Below are 17,837 nucleotides of genomic sequence, written 5' to 3' on the forward strand. Positions count from 1 at the left end.
AAAAAGAATAGAGCAAGCTAGTGTTAGAGGTATTTTTTGCTTTTGTTAATTGTATAATAAATGAAAAGAAAACAGATAGAATACAAAAATATTAGAGAGTCATTCCACCAGGAGGGAACATTAATACTGAAATATTGATATTAATACCGTTATATTGACGTCTTTGCGCGGCTGAAACACTGATTGAGCGACTACATGAGACAGGCTACGGATTGTAAAGTTATACTCTTTCTTTTAACTTACCTTCGGATGTTTAGTCATGTTTATTTTGTGCTGAAACTAGTATTAAAATGGAGAAGATGATCAGTTCACTGAGGCGCAACAGCGATCTGTCAGTTCAGATGATCTCTCAGCGCCAAAATGGCATTTATTGTTTGAATATTGCAATACAATGGACATAATTTGAAATCTGACACTTTGTTTCATATTACAATTACCAAAGCACAATGCTTATTGTGATATATTGAATGGAAGGTGCCCTTCAACGTTCCGTCCATTAACTGAAAACAGGCTAGACTAACCAATTCTTGGCATTTAAGAATCAATATTGTTTCATAAAAATTATAATCAATTAAAATTGAGATATTTCTTTATACCCAGCCCTTGATAGATAATGTAATATATATATATATATATATATATAAAAACCTTAGGAGCTGAACTATCATTATATAGAAAAGAGCTGCAAAAAAATTCACCATCTTTTGTGCTCCACAGCATAAGAAAGTTACACAGTTTATTAACAACATGAGGAGAAGTAAATGATGACTGAATGCTCTTCCTTTAAAAGGGATGTTGTCTGCATGCAAGCTGAAAGGATTTTAGCACACACTTTAAAGCATGTGGCCATTAGAAATAAGACATAAAAAGACTTACAAGTTGGCAAGTTTTTAAGGACTGAGGAAGTCTTGTTTGCTTTGGTGTGTAGCTTCAGCGGCGGCTCTAATGAGAACACACTGCTCTCATTGCAGCATGATGAATGTGCTGTGGATGTGAACGCATGCAAAGCCTCTCTCTCTCGGCTCCCCAGCGGGACTCTGCTGCAGGTTTGGACACATCATTACAAACAATGATTTGTTTTATTTTGCAGCGCGTGATCTAGTGCTGCCTTGCATCTGGCGTTGGCTTGTACCCACATGGGCACGTTCAGATCTATGGCGTTTCTCTATTCAGAACAAACAGGAGTCACAGCACTGGAAGCCTTGCTCCATTATGCCAGCTGACTAATATTTGAACACATTCAAAACAAGCCATATTCATCTTCACTGCAAATTAATGTGTGTTTAACTTAGTCTGACTTTTTATTTTATTCTGTGTTTATTTTTGTTCATGGTTATTGAGGATGAGGCGTCACACAACCTGTCCATGTTGACATCTGACAAATTTAACAAGCTTTTACCAAAAAAATAGATTAATTTTCACAACATTACTAATTCTGCGGTAGACATCAACAAGTCTTTTTAGTTTTTATGAGTATTTGTCCTTAAATAGAGTTATAGCCTGAGTTGCATTCACTGTTGTTTTGGTATTATTTAGATATTATCATAGTATTAATTTATAACTTTTTATATTTATAATTTTTTTTATAAATAGTTTATTAATATAATTAGCTTTTATTTTTTTTATTTTGTGTTTACATTTTGTTTTGTTGAAATTTGAATAATTTTGTTGAGTGTTTTTGTCATTTTAATTTTTTTTAAATGTCTATATAGTTTTCATTTTTTATTTCAGTTTTATTTCAGGGTTGTTATTGTTAACTAAACTGAAATTAAAATTAAGACCATAAAAAAACTTACTTGGAAAAAATACAAATAAATAAAAAATAAAAACAAATAATATAATAAAAATTAATAAAATAATAATAATAATAAAATTTATAAAAACTAGTATAATAGTATTTAGTTAACATTTATTTTTATTTCAAGTGATGAAAAGTTTTTTTTATGGTTTTAGTTGACTATATTAACACTTTTATCCAAAGCATCTTGCGTTTAATATATGCGTCATATCAGATAATGTATTCCCTGGGAATCGAACCCATGACCTTGTGTTGCTTGCGGCATGCTCTACTTCTTGAACTCTTTGCATTGTGTTGGCTCTTGCTCTCTAGGTCACTGCAATGCCAACCGATTTAGCAGTAAATGAGATCTGATCAGGAAGTTTATTTTGTGGTTTGCAGAAATAAGCTCTTTCCTCATTCATTCCTTCTCTTTCCAGTCTTTCTGTAGGTCTGCAACACTCTCTCAGGAGTCGATCTGTAATGTTTTCAGAGCCGGTCTATCCCTCCATCTTCTGTCTGACATCTCTAACCGCTCAACAAAAGACCTAATGAAGCAGAGGAGGAGGAATATTTGCCCGGTAATTAAGAAAAATGAAAAGAGGCGACACAGAGGTTGTCATGTGCCCTGTAATTGTCCTTTACTCTATGAGGTCCACTTTATACTTCTTTTCTCTTTTTCACCCTCTTCTTGGCCCATTACTTCATGCACGTAATGAATGGGAGGCGCTGTGAATGCCGCAGTCGCTCGTTTTGCTCGTTTTGCTATCAAAGATAACACCGTTTGTTAATGCTTTCCGTAGACCTCCAGCAAACGTCAGTTTCTGGCTTTTTGTGGGATTTGGTTGCATATTGGTTTCAGTTGCGGGACAGATGAAAGGTTCACTAGTGACAAAGGGACATGTGGCCCTTCATATGAAATTAATTATTTTTAGAAGAGCCTATTCAGAGTGTAATTCCATCAGATAGCTGTTGAGATGTTGAGAAATATCGCTGTATTCAGACGACAACAAATGACTTTGTCCCGCTCAACAATGCCCTGTTTTGTGAAGAGATAGCTTTTGGGAAGCTGCTTTTAATGGTTCCCAGAGGAAGTCGAGCCTTTGTGAGTAATCGTTATTATATGGAATCGATCTCCAAAAGCATTTTTATGCTCAGTTTGTGCAGCCAAATGTCATCGTAAAATCAAAACTGACCCTTTTAATGTGCTTTTCGGTGCATGTTGTTTCCAAATTAAAATGGTGTTTTTGTTTGAATAATCTTTCATTAATGTTTTTCTGCTCTGCCTCTGAGAAGACTCTTATTTTCAGATGAAGTCATGAATACCTTTTATTTTTCTGACTTTGTTCTGGTACATAACTTCCACTTTTTATGATGCAATGAATTCCTGATTGATGAAATCAAGCTGTACATTACAATTTTTCATTTGATATCATGTTCCCCTTTAATTAAAATGTTTTAAATATTGTTTCATGTTGACTTTATTTATAGTTATTTTTTTTAGACATATCCAAAGCAGTGTTGTTTTAGTATCATTGAGATAATATAGTTGTTATTAGTATTTTGAATATTAAAAACTGTACTATTATAGTTTTTTATTGATATTCTGAATTTGTTTATTTTTATTTTTTCATTTTAATTTTAGTTAAAGTTTTGATAATTGTGTTATTTCTTTGTCAGTTTTTATTAATATTTTGAATTAGTTTTTATTTTTAGATTTGTCATTTTAATTTTAGTTCTTTTAGTAATTTTGATGTGTTTTGTCAGTTTTTATTAATATTTTGAATATAAAACTACACAGTTATAGTGTTTGATAGTTTAAATGAGTTTTTAAAATATATTTTTAATTTTAATTTTAATTAAAGTTTTAATTTGTTATTTTATTTCTCAGTTTTGTTGAATATTTTGATTAATGCTTATATATATATTATATTATATATACTTTTTAAATTTAGTTTCAGCTTTAGTGATTTTGTTGTGCTTTTTAGTTTTTATTAATATTTTGAATTTTGAATACTAATTGAGTTTTTATTGATATTTTGAATTAGTTTGTATTTTTACGTTTTTATAATTATATTTTTATTCATTCTTTTTTTATTTTAGTTATTGTAGTACGTTAAGCAAAATCAAAATAATTAATTTTGCCTTGGAAACTAAAATAAAATAGTGTAAATTATTATTATTATTATAGTTTCAGTTGACTACAATAACCCTGATCCAAATAATACGATTGTCACAGTGGCCATCATTTAAAATGCTGCAAAATCGTATTTATCAGCTGACCGCTCATCATAACAACAGCTTTTGATTTCTGACATGCACAGAATGCAACCATGCAGCCGTATCGAGCGTTTCCATGTAAAACGTCACTGAATGGAGTTTTCTGCATGCCGACACACGTTTCATTCCGTTCTCATTTCTTGCAAATGAAAGCACATTGCGACCCGGCACAAGCCGCTAACGTGATTTCCCAACACACATCGCTCACGATATCAGGCTCTGGCAGAATTCAAATCTTCTGCTCCAGAGGGGCCATTCCAGCGCGCAGAGGGTGGCCTAATGATGCCTGTGTGGCTTTAATGCTGTTTATGAAGGTAATAATAGTAGCGTACAGGTCTAATGACCGTGGTCAAAGTAATAGCAGCCCGGCGCACTCACACAGAGGTGCTACTGTGTGCCGAGATTACTCTGTCATTGTAGCAGCGGGTCATGCAGCTCTCAGTGTTCAGGACTGTGATTTGGAGAGCTGAAGTGTGTGTGTGTGTGTGATGCTACATGTTGAGACTGACTGTGCTGCAGCATGGGATGCGTTCAGAGTTCGCAGGAGATGTGATGTGTTCGAGCGACTAGAAATCAGTGATAGAGTATTCACAATTATACACTTCATGTGATTTTATTCATCAGTAGTCTTTTTAATGTCAGATCATTTGGCAAATCATTTTCCATAAGCATGTAATTAGATTAGCGACTTTCAAGAATGAGAGTGTTATGATTGTTTTTATTTCAACTTCAGTAGCTAAAATCATGTTACAGTTTGAATCATTTCTGTGATTCAATATATATATATATATATATATACAAAGTAATAATTTTATCACAATAAACATATTTTTAAAGTTGTACTGTAAATATAACAGATTTTATAATTTGTGAAATTTACTAACTTGTTTCGACACCAAGTTGTTGTTTTTTTTAGATCTACATTTTACTAGAAATGACTACTTTAGTCTTTCTACCTAAAAATTCTACTTAAAAGTTACATTTAATGTGTTAATCTGTTTCTTTGTGAAGTTTACAAGCAATTTCTGAATGAACATTCTCAATTTAATTATTAATTGTTTATTGATGCTGCATTAAGCAATGTTAAAAGATTCAAATATGCAGTAGTATATGTAGAAATTAACATGAACTAAAATGAATAAATGCTGTAGAAGTATTGATCATTTTTATTTCATGTTAACTAATGTAATTAACTAATGTTAGCAAATGATACCTTGTGTTACTATTTTGAAATGTACAGCTTATTGTTGTGATTAAAAAGAAAGTAGTGACAGATCTTTTTTTATCAGAATTGAAAAGAAAAAAAATGTAGGGCGGTCACATTTTTCTGTGCATCTGTTGCTGATTGGATGTTGAGATGTGGGCGTGGCCATCAATAGTGGAAGCAGATGAATGTGAGCTTATAGGGGCGGAGCTTAAGCAGACACAGTATGAGTGAATATCCAGTTAGGACATTTTAATTACAATTTTTTGTAGCAGAAGAAAAAAAAATGTGGCACACCATGGCTCCAAAAAATGTGTAATGTAGTTATTTTTGGAGCCATGGTGTGCTGACTTTATTTCTTTATTTTTTTTATCTTTGGTCAAGCAGCCACTTTGAGAAATGTGATGGTGATGCTAGTTTTGGTTTGGGGTTTACAATTAGGCTCCAAAAAATGTGTAATGTAGTTATTTTTGGAGCCATGGTGTGCTGACTTTATTTCTTTATTTTTTATTTTTTTTTATCTTTGGTCAAGCAGCCACTTTGAGAAATGTGATGGTGATGCTAGTTTTGGTTTGGGGTTTACAATTTGTTTTTGTTTTTTACATAAAAAAAAATAAAAACGCATACATGGATCGTTTACATTGTGATCTACACCATGCATTTAGAAAATCGAATTTTCATGTAATGGTGATTTTAATGTTAAAGTCAATATATACAGTAAAGGTAACAAAAATAAGTCTTTCAAGCGGCACTGAAAATGCAACTTAAATGTCGTTGCATTTTTTATGTTTTGAAATGCCATAGTTAAATAGTTAAGGTAAATATTTATGCATATGCATTTAATTAAAAAATATTTTTCCAATATATTTACTGAAAAATGCTTCTTGCAATAATCTCATTGGCATTAATCATATTGCTTCCGCATTCTGCATCATCCATACTGTAATAACATCCAGAGATGATGGATTTTCTTGTGGTGGTGTAGGATAAACACTGCCGCTGTGACGGGTCCCTCGTGAGTCTCAGTGCCGGCTGTAGATGTATTGCAGGTCTGTCTTTATGTGTTCGGTGGGCTCACGGGTCAATAAGACATCAAGCCTGTTCTTCTTCGCTGGTGTTGCAGGTCAGGTGGGACAACCAGCCGGTAATGGTAGATTTCTACACAGCAGGGACCATGAGTTTAACAGAGTCTCAATCTCCCATACTGTATTTCAATTCAGCAATTCACAGTGTTGTTCTCATGGACAAATATTGCCACGACAAGTGTCAGATCCCTCACATACACGAGACTGCAGGATCTGCAGTGTAATTTGAGTATTTTCTAATGAAAAGAAAGCAAGCAAGCAAGCAAACATGTTGCATATTTAAAGGAATAGTTAAAATTAGCTGAAAATGTCCTCACCCTCAGGCCATCCAAGATATAGATGAATTTGTAGATGTAGATTAATCAGATTTGGAGAAATAGGGCTCACGGGTCAATAAGACATCAAGCCTGTTCTTCTTCGCTGGTGTTGCAGGTCAGGTGGGACAACCAGCCGGTAATGGTAGATTTCTACACAGCAGGGACCATGAGTTTAACAGAGTCTCAATCTCCCATACTGTATTTCAATTCAGCAATTCACAGTGTTGTTCTCATGGACAAATATTGCCACGACAAGTGTCAGATCCCTCACATACACGAGACTGCAGGATCTGCAGTGTAATTTGAGTATTTTCTAATGAAAAGAAAGCAAGCAAGCAAGCAAACATGTTGCATATTTAAAGGAATAGTTAAAATTAGCTGAAAATGTCCTCACCCCTCAGGCCATCCAAGATATAGATGAATTTGTAGATGTAGATTAATCAGATTTGGAGAAATGTAGCATTCAGTCACTTGATCACCAGTGGATCCTCTGCAGTGAATGGGTGCCGTCAGAATGAGAGTCCAAACAGCTGATAAAAACACCACAATAATCCACAAGTAATCCACACCCCTCCAGTCCATTAGTTAATGAACTGAGATGCCAAAAGAAACCAATCCATCATTAAGATGTTTTAACTTCAAACCATTGCTTCTGGCTAAGATATGAGTCCATAATAAAAATCTTCTCGTCTGAATCAGGAGAGAAATCTGCACAGTTTCAAGCACCGTTTACAAGCCAAAACAGTCCAAAAGAGTCTAAACAAATATGTGGCTAGATTTTGATGTGAGAGACAACAGGAGATGGACTTTTTCACTGTTATTATGGTTTATGGACACATATTTTAGCCAGAAGTGACACTAAAATTTCTTAGTGCTGGATTTGATTTTTACAAGCATGCAGCTATTGGCTTCATATGATGTTAACTGATGGACTGGAGTGCTGTGGATTACTTGTGGATTATTGTGATGTTTTTATCAGCTGTTTGGACTCTCATTCTGACGGCACCCATTCACTGCAGAGCATCCATTGCTGAGAAAGTGATGCAATGCTACATTTCTCCAAATCTGATGAAGAAACAAACTCATCTACATCTTGGATGGCTTGAGGGTGAGTATACTGTCAGCAGATTTTAATTTTTGGTTGAACTATTCCTTTAATACCATAAATGAATATGCATGTGACAGTAATTCAGTATGGTGTGATGCAGTGCAATTTTTGTGAGACTAGAGCTCCTAAAGCAGCCAGATAGTGTGTCATTAGCATTCTGTGCGGACGAGGTTTTAGTTCTTCTGGGTAGAATATAGAGAGGACATCACACCGGAGACTCATTGTGTATTCAGGACAGAGTTAGCCTTTTATAGCAGGGTAGAATATGCTGAAATTTGGCCCATATTGTCTGTTTGTTGGGGGTGTTTTTGAATGGGTGGTTTTGCTCGTAAATTTGCTTTAAAGATATTTATCAGCTCCTCTCCTAATTTATGGGATTGTTTGCACAGTCATAGCCCGCTGAGAAAGTCAGCGAGGATAAAGCGGAGGCTGTGCGTGCTATTTAGACAAATAGATTGTGTATCTAGAGCGAGACGCACATAGAAATCACGTTAATTTGTATTCAAACACTCCAGTCAAAACTGTAAAACTACCATCAATTTTACATTATACATAATGTATTGAACTGCACTTGTTGTGCTTCATGTTTGTTGTCGACGCACTAGAAAGATGTGTTGACTGTCAGTCGTGTTTTCTGTTATTTTACGCCACTCGGGTTTCTCTCTCATCGCATGAATTTGGATTCATAACTTGCATAATTTATTTTGCCACGGTGCTGCAGTTGAGTAGTCGAATCAAAATACCTTTGGGAAGTCGACTTCCTGCTGTTTGACTTCTTTAAACAGCATTTTGCTGGTTCTTTTGGAAATCAGTATAATATACTGATTTGCTGCTCAAGAAACATTTCTGATTATTAGCAATGCTGAAAATAGATGTGCTGCACAATATTTTTGTGGAAACCTTTGTGATACATTTGTGTTTTTCAGGATTCTTTGAGTAGAAATGTAAAAAGTACAGCATTTATTAGATTTTTTTTGTAACATTAAATCAATTTAAAGCATTTTGCTAAGTAAACAATTTAATTATGTATTTTTTGTAATATTTTGTTATTTCTTCAGTTATTTCAGTGCTAGTTTTAGTAATTGAAATACTTCAGCTTAAACTTATTCATTTTCATCTTTTCATTTGAATTTTAGTTTAGTTCTAATCATTTTGTGATTTTGTCTTTTTTTAAATTGTATTTGTTTTTATGTTTCTGTATTCCTTTAATGGTTGTTTTAGTAATTTTAGCACTTAAACTTATTCATTTAAAGGTTAGTTGCCAAGACAGCCTTTCAAGGTTGTTTTTTTTTCGTCTAATATTCATATTTTATTTAATTCCAAATACCACTAACTCATATTTAGTTTTTTTTAATCTTTTGCTAACAACCTGTCAATTTGATTCCTGTCTGCCAATTCAAATTAAACTCACACTTTTTAAATAAAAAAAGAGCCAGAGTTACTCAGTTATTCTGAATGCTGCGTGGCAGTACAGTCCTTATCCAGATGACCTGTCCTATGGTTTTCATTTCCTCACCGGTCGTCATGCGTGCGGCTCTGGAGGTCACAGGAGAGTGGATTTCCACCGTTTGCCGGAGCATTTCTTGGCCTGTTTGCCTTATTTTCCCCAGCGTGTGGAAACAAGTCAAGCTGCATCCCTGAGCCCCTCAATTAAGTCTGCTGCGTTTGTCTAGTCCCAGCTTATTTCCCCCTCCCTGCTCCAGAGGCGGTCAGCTGATGGGCTAAAGGTGAGAGCTCAGGCCTCGCTGACCGAATCTTGGCCTAATGGGAATCTTGTGGCCAGCCGCTCCTCTCAGCAGAGATGCAGCATGAGATGTTCCAGCTGTGCGGCTGACATGCAGAAAATGAACTGCATTGTGGAAGAGATGCTCTCAGAGTTGCACATGGAGATTGAGGATGAAGTGGTCAGATACGGTGTTGCCTCCCCTCTTTCCTCGTGTTGACGGTGGCTCACGATTGAATTGTTTATGCACAATGCAGCCTGAATAGCTGAGATTTAGCCTCTGTAGAGGACTCACACAATAGGCTTTCGCTGGCTTATTTATTCTGCTACAAAAGGTGCTGTTTTGCTGGATACGTTTGTGCTTTATCAAGCCTGCGGTTTTCATTTGGACGCTTTCGTGGCGCTATGCATCATGACAGAATCTCATTCAGCGCTGCAATTTAGACGTTCGTTCCTTTCTTTGGAATCAATACATGAGACTGATTTTGAGTATGCAATTGTGTTGAGGCTTTGAAATATTAACGCATTAACAAAGTCCTACACTTTTTAATGCTGGTGCACTGAAATGGCAACAGCATCCTAACAGTTCCCCAGAAATGCACAAGTCGATCTAAAATGTGCATTTTTCAAGTCCATATTCAAGTCAATCACTAGAAACGTCTTTTCTCTCGATCAGAGATGCATTCTGTTTGTTTTGAGTGCACTGATGTCAGGATTCAAACAGCTGCAGATGTGTATGCAGTGGCTGCATTTGTTTCTAATCAAATTCAGTTGTATTCTTCTCATCTGTGCACTCTTTTTTATTTGTTTAAAATTATTTTTAATATTTCTAAATCGCTTTAATGCTTATTTCAGTTTTAGTTAGTAAGTTGATTTTGAATTTTATGTTTTCATTTTATTTTTAGTTTACATTTTAGTGATTGTATGTGATTTTTTTCATTGATATTTTATTTTGACATTTTATTTATTATTTTATTATTTGTTATTTTATTTATTATTTTTAATATTTCTGTATTGATTTAATGCTTATTTTAGTGTTAGTTTTTGTAATTATAATACTTCAAAATAAATATTAATATTGAGTTTTATATTTTCAGTTTTCTTTGTAATTTTCTTTTGTTTTAGTAATTTTGTGATTTTGACATTCAATAGTAATATTTCTATATTTCCATGTAAGTTGTAAGCATGAATTTATTAATTTAGTATTTTATATTTTAGTTTAAGTTTTAGTGATTTTATGTGAAATTTTGAATATATTTTAAATATTTATATATTGCTTTCATGTTCATTTCAGTGTTAGTTTTAGTCATTTTAGTACTTCGTTATTAATGTTGTGTCTTTTTTCTTTCAGTTTTCATTTTAGTTTAAGTTCTAGAAATGTTATGTGAATTTTAAAATGTATATTTCTATATTGCTTTAATTAATGTTTATTTGTTTGTTTTATAAATGTCTTGTCTCTCGATCAGAGATGCATTCTGTTTGTTTTGAGTGCACTGATATTAGTATTCAGACAGCTGGAGATGTGTATGAAGTGGCTGCATTTGTTTCAAATCAAATTAAATTACGTTCTTGACGTCTGTGCGCTTTATCATGATTTCTGACGATATGTCAGGGACAAACTGTTGTGCGTTCCGATGCGAGCTGACAGCAAATGCAGAGGGGCTGTAAACACCCTGTCAAGGGCAAAATGAGACGCTAGCGCTAATCGCGGATGCTGTCGATGCTAGTGTTGACGCTGTGATCTGTCTGTGAGGTCTCATGCTCGTCTGACGGCTAATTAAAGCTGCAATAAGCCCAGATCACTGCTCAGATCATGGGCGCTGCTCATTTTTACATTGGTTGTTTTTGTTTTGATTTTAAAGTCCTTTAGTTTTTTTGGTTTACGGGGACACAAATTTGTATAATGACATGGGTATGACAGAGGTATTACAATGTGAAGGTGATTTATGAGGACTCTTTCAGTGTCTGTGTAATTCAAAAGGCTTAAAACATACTAAATGTGTTTTTTTTTTAATCTAAAAATGCAGAAAGTTTTCTGTAAGGGGTAAGGTTTCGGTGTAGGGTGATAGAAAATAGAGTTTGTACAGTATGAAAACCATTATGCCTATGGAACGTGTGTGTGTGTGTGTGTGTGTACTTGTTTATGCTACATTGTGGGGACCAAATGTCCTCACAAGGAGAGTAAAACCTGAAATTGTTGACATTGTGGGAACAGCCTGCGGTCCCCAAGAGGGAAAAAAAAGATATATATTAAAAATAGTAAATACATAAATAGTAAAAACAATGCAGACAGGTTTTCTGTAAGGAGTTTAGGGTTAGGGTTGGGTTGGGGATAAAAAATATTGTATATATAGAAGTCTATGGAAGGTAACCACAATTCACAGAAATAAACGTGTGTGTGTGTGTGTGTTTGAACAAAATTAATATTTGAGAATTTTTTCCTGGAAATGCATGGAAATGCATTATTTTTCTACTTCCTGTCCTGTTATTTTAGTATTATTCATATGCTATTATAATATGTATTAATATTTTAAGATGGCTTTTATTTTTATATGATCAGTTTTAGTAATGTTCTTGTCATTTTTAGCAGTTTTGTTTATTTGTTTATTATGTATTTGTTACATAATTATATTTTATTATATTATATATTTATATTACATATTTTTTTAATTTTTTTTTAGCAATGTCAGTATTGTTTCAACTTATTTTATTTCACTGCCACTGTTTTTTAATTGCCACTTTTGCCTTATTTTCTTGTGAAAATATCAAAAAGTTATTGAAACAAGATACATTTTCACTGCATAAGATATCAGGGCTGGTTTGCATAGATTGTGTCTTTTAATAAAAGTGTGTTTGGTTGAACTTTAAGTTAAGTTGACAAGTGAAAACAAATCTGCCAGTCTATTAAGATGAAGTGCACTTATATTCAAAATAAAGTCTGTGACTAATAAGTCTTAAAGGGGTCATATGATGCGATTTCAAGTTTTGCTTTCTCTTCGGAGACACACATACTGGTAAAAATGTATAGCCTGAATGCACTGTAAGTCACTTTGGGTAAAAGTGTCTGCTAAAACCATAAAATATATATATATATATTTTTTTTTGTTAAGCTGCATCAGTTTTTTTGTCACTCCTTTGATTCCATTGACAAAATGAAACACATTTGAAAATAACGTTTTGTCATGGTTGCATGTGATTTCATGCGTCACTTTTGACTCAAATAGTCAGAAATTTATTTTCATGACGCTTTCGTATCATTTCAAAGCAGTTTTACGGAAAATTATATTGTTAATGTTTATAATATCTAAATGTCTTCATGCCTTATAGTTGCATTTAGCAGATTAGAGCTAGACGAAAATATAGTTACATTTTGCAATGAAACAAGCAATCATGCAGTTGAGGTTTGCTATATAGTATAGATCGCCAGATATGAGTATATTGTATGCATGCAGATAAAAATTGATAACTTTACATAAAGAGCCGAGCAATATTGTAGATGGTATTTGTGACAAAAAACATGCAGTTGAGATTTGCTATAGAGTGCATTTATACACCTCTGCAGGTATTCTAGACCTCCGTGTTGTTCTGTAGGCCTGTGTAACATGTGATTTACTGTAGTCACGGTTTGTACCAGCAGGGGTTAAATGCTGAAGCCAGCCACCCAAACTCTGACCCCTGGTTGGCAGCAGTAAAGCAGAGGCCCCCGGCCCCCGGTGAGGGCCCCGAGGAGCTCGTGGACAGCTGTCAGCTGGAAGGCCATGATCACCGGTCAGCGCCAGGGCTTCCACTCCTGCCAGTCACCCGTGAGACGAGCCACTGAGTAATTGTGCTGCTGGCAGGGAGAAAAGCCTGAGAGAGAGAAAATAATAGGGCGAGAAAGATGCGAACAGCATAGAAGCTTCTGAAGTACACTCTTAAAAATAAAGGTTACAAAACAAGCTGTTGCAACAAAGCCGTAGAATAATCATTTTAGCAATGCTAGCAACATGCTAATCATGGTAGTAGCTTGCTAATCATGCTAGCAACATGCTAGTAAAATGCTAACCATGCTAGAAACATGCTAGTGACTTGCTAATTATGCTAGAATCATGCTAGCAATATGCTGTTTTAACATGTTAATCATGCTAGTAACTTGCTAATTATGCTAGAATCATGCTAGCAACATGCTATTAGCATGCTAATCATGCTAACAAAATGCTAGTAACATATTAACCATGATAACAAAATGATAGTAACTTGCTAATCCTGTTAGAAACATGCTAGCAACATGCTAATAATGCTAGAATCATGCTAGTAAACTTGATAATCATGTTAACAACATGCTAGTAACTTGCTACTCATGTTAACACCATACTAGTAACATGCTAATCATGCTAACAAAATGCTAGTAACATATTAACCATGATAGCAAAATGATAGTAACTTGCTAATCCTGTTAGAAACATGCTAGCAACATGCTAATAATGCTAGAATCATGCTAGTAAACTTGATAATCATGTTAACAACATGCTAGTAACTTGCTACTCATGTTAACACCATACTAGTAACATGCTAATCATGCTAACAAAATGCTAGTAACATATTAACCATGATAGCAAAATGATAGTAACTTGCTAATCCTGTTAGAAACATGCTAGCAACATGCTAATAATGCTAGAATCATGCTAGTAAACTTGATAATCATGTTAACAACATGCTAGTAACTTGCTACTCATGTTAACACCATACTAGTAACATGCTAATCATGCTAACAACATGCTAGTAACTTGCTAATCATGTTGATAACATGCTAGTAACATGCTAGTAACTTGCCAATCATGTTAACAACTTGCTAGTAACTTACTAGTCATGCTAGAATCATGCTAACAAAATGCTAGTAACTTGCTAATCATGCTAGAAACAGGCTAGCAACATGCTAGCATTATGATAGTAACATGTTAATCATGCTAGTAACATGCGAGTAAGTTACATTTTGCAATGAAACAAGCAATCATGCAGTTGAGGTTTGCTATATAGTATAGATCGCCAGATATGAGTATATTGTATGCATGCAGATAAAAATTGATAACTTTACATAAAGAGCCGAGCAATATTGTAGATGGTATTTGTGACAAAAAACATGCAGTTGAGATTTGCTATAGAGTGCATTTATACACCTCTGCAGGTATTCTAGACCTCCGTGTTGTTCTGTAGGCCTGTGTAACATGTGATTTACTGTAGTCACGGTTTGTACCAGCAGGGGTTAAATGCTGAAGCCAGCCACCCAAACTCTGACCCCTGGTTGGCAGCAGTAAAGCAGAGGCCCCCGGCCCCCGGTGAGGGCCCCGAGGAGCTCGTGGACAGCTGTCAGCTGGAAGGCCATGATCACCGGTCAGCGCCAGGGCTTCCACTCCTGCCAGTCACCCGTGAGACGAGCCACTGAGTAATTGTGCTGCTGGCAGGGAGAAAAGCCTGAGAGAGAGAAAATAATAGGGCGAGAAAGATGCGAACAGCATAGAAGCTTCTGAAGTACACTCTTAAAAATAAAGGTTACAAAACAAGCTGTTGCAACAAAGCCGTAGAATAATCATTTTAGCAATGCTAGCAACATGCTAATCATGGTAGTAGCTTGCTAATCATGCTAGCAACATGCTAGTAAAATGCTAACCATGCTAGAAACATGCTAGTGACTTGCTAATTATGCTAGAATCATGCTAGCAATATGCTGTTTTAACATGTTAATCATGCTAGTAACTTGCTAATTATGCTAGAATCATGCTAGCAACATGCTATTAGCATGCTAATCATGCTAACAAAATGCTAGTAACATATTAACCATGATAGCAAAATGATAGTAACTTGCTAATCCTGTTAGAAACATGCTAGCAACATGCTAATAATGCTAGAATCATGCTAGTAAACTTGATAATCATGTTAACAACATGCTAGTAACTTGCTACTCATGTTAACACCATACTAGTAACATGCTAATCATGCTAACAAAATGCTAGTAACATATTAACCATGATAGCAAAATGATAGTAACTTGCTAATCCTGTTAGAAACATGCTAGCAACATGCTAATAATGCTAGAATCATGCTAGTAAACTTGATAATCATGTTAACAACATGCTAGTAACTTGCTACTCATGTTAACACCATACTAGTAACATGCTAATCATGCTAACAACATGCTAGTAACTTGCTAATCATGTTGATAACATGCTAGTAACATGCTAGTAACTTGCCAATCATGTTAACAACTTGCTAGTAACTTACTAGTCATGCTAGAATCATGCTAACAAAATGCTAGTAACTTGCTAATCATGCTAAATCATGCTAGTAACATGCGAGTAACTTGCTAATCATGTTGACAACATGCTAGTAACTTGCTACTCATGGTAACAAAATGGTAACACCATGCTAGTAACATGTTAATCATGTTAACAACATTTTAGTAACTTGCTAATTATGCTAACAACATGCTAGTAACACGTTAATCATGCTAGAAATAATCATGCTAACAACATGTTAACCATGTTAGAAACATGCTAGTAACATGCTAATCATGCTAGCAACATGATAATCATGCTAAAAAACATGTTAGCAACATGCTAGTCATGCTAGAAACAGCATAGCAACCACCCCAGGTACCCTAGCAATATGTTTTATATCTATTTTTCTGATAGACTGTATTGCCTTGAAAACATTCAAACTTTAATCTTAAAACATATTTAAATTTTTAAACTACTTCAAACTGAATACTTTCAGACGGCAAGCTTTTAAAACTACTTCAAACTTTCTGACTAGGCTTTTTTGAGCCAACTTAAAGTTTGTCTACAAACTTTACCCATCTAGTTTTAATATAAAATATTTTCTATGTGAATATATAGTAAAATGTAATTTATTTCTGTGATCAAAACGGCATTTTCAGCATCATTACTCCAGTCTCAGTGTCACATGATCTTCAGAAATCATTCTAATATGCTGATTTCTGATTATTATCAATGTTGAAAACAGATGCTGCTTCGTGGAAACTGATAAATTACCATTCAAAAGTCTGGGGTCAGTAAGATTAAAAATTATGCTGCGTTCTGTTCTTTTGAACTTTCAGATCATCAGAGAATCCTGAAACGTATCACTGTTTCTACAACAATATTCAGCAGCACATCTATTTTCAACATTGATAATAATCAGAAATGTTTCTTGAGCAGCAAAGCAGCATATTATACTGATTTCTGAAGATCATGTGACACTGAAGACTGGAGGAATGATGCTGAAAATACAGCTGCGCATCACAGGAATAAATTACATTTTAACATAGATCCACATAGAAAAGTTCACATACAAAAAAAGATATTTCACAATCTTTACTGTATTTTTGATAAAATAAATACAGCCTTAATGAGCAGAAGAGACTTATTTCAAAAACATTATATAATTCCAAATTTTGACCAATAGTGTATAAAAAAAGGTTTTTGTGAAGATTCTGTTGGTAACAGTTGTACAGGAAGGAAGGGATATAGAGAGGATGTGGGAGGAGGCAGCAGCAAACTACAATTAGTGTAATTAGCCATGCGGCTTTTCTAAGGCTGTGACAATATATGTCTCCTCTAATAACTTCCTGTAAGCAAACACGCAGCTTAATGAAAGGCAGCATACGCTACAGCACCATTTACTCTTCATGCTCAATCCATTACAGCCGCCACCGTCTGCCAATCGAGTCCACTTTCACCCCCGCTCCGCTCCGGCCCCTCCAAAACGCTCACTCCACTCTGCCAAGGAAACAGCGTGTCTTGGACAAGGGCTACTTCTAACCGGATCCCCATTGCAGGCCATAATAGCTGGTCTCTAAAGCTCAGAGTTGCAGCCAAATGGAAGAGTGAGGCGACACTAGAGGTATTGAGGCTTGTCCAGGTGTTTGTGAGTGCTGCTAATTGATGCCGCGTTCCCAAATATTTGGGTTTATGTGCGTGACGTGATTATCTTGTATGCGGCGCTAATACTGAATCATTATCGAAGGGCAGCTGTGTTTGGGAGAAAACGTTGGGGATTTATTTATGCATTTTGAATTTAATGTTTATGCATACAGTGGATAATAATTTATATAGCTGCTATAACCTTCATGCTGGTTGGCATGTTTTAAGGCTAACGATGCTTCATTTAAATCCCCTGTGCCGTATCTGACAATTATTCAAAATGTATTCAATTAATATTCATTTGAATTCATTGCAGTATACAATAAATTTTTAACAATAATAAATTGTGATATAACGATATAGTTTGCTCTAAAACAGTATATGTTGACTGTATAATAATAGTAATAATAATAAAAATAGCAGTTATTCATATGTTGTGAATAGA

The 17,837-nt window shown here is 34.8% G+C and overlaps 1 protein-coding gene and 1 long non-coding RNA gene across 2 annotated transcripts in view; one reads left to right on the top strand and one right to left on the bottom strand.

The window, feature by feature from the left end:
• Window positions 1–1,004, bottom strand: part of LOC107553912 (uncharacterized) — a 23,709-nt gene extending 22,705 nt beyond the window's left edge. The window contains exon 1 of the long non-coding RNA XR_001605004.1: window positions 877–1,004. This is a non-coding gene — a long non-coding RNA (uncharacterized lncRNA). The remainder of the gene's footprint in view (window positions 1–876) is intronic.
• The window catches only part of LOC107553911 (cadherin-22), a 198,796-nt gene that overhangs the window by 64,763 nt on the left and 116,196 nt on the right, over window positions 1–17,837 (top strand). The window lies entirely within an intron of this gene.

This window comes from Sinocyclocheilus grahami, unplaced genomic scaffold, assembly GCF_001515645.1.
Source record: "Sinocyclocheilus grahami isolate Dianchi unplaced genomic scaffold, SAMN03320097.WGS_v1.1 scaffold485.1, whole genome shotgun sequence".
Taxonomy (NCBI): domain Eukaryota; kingdom Metazoa; phylum Chordata; class Actinopteri; order Cypriniformes; family Cyprinidae; genus Sinocyclocheilus; species Sinocyclocheilus grahami.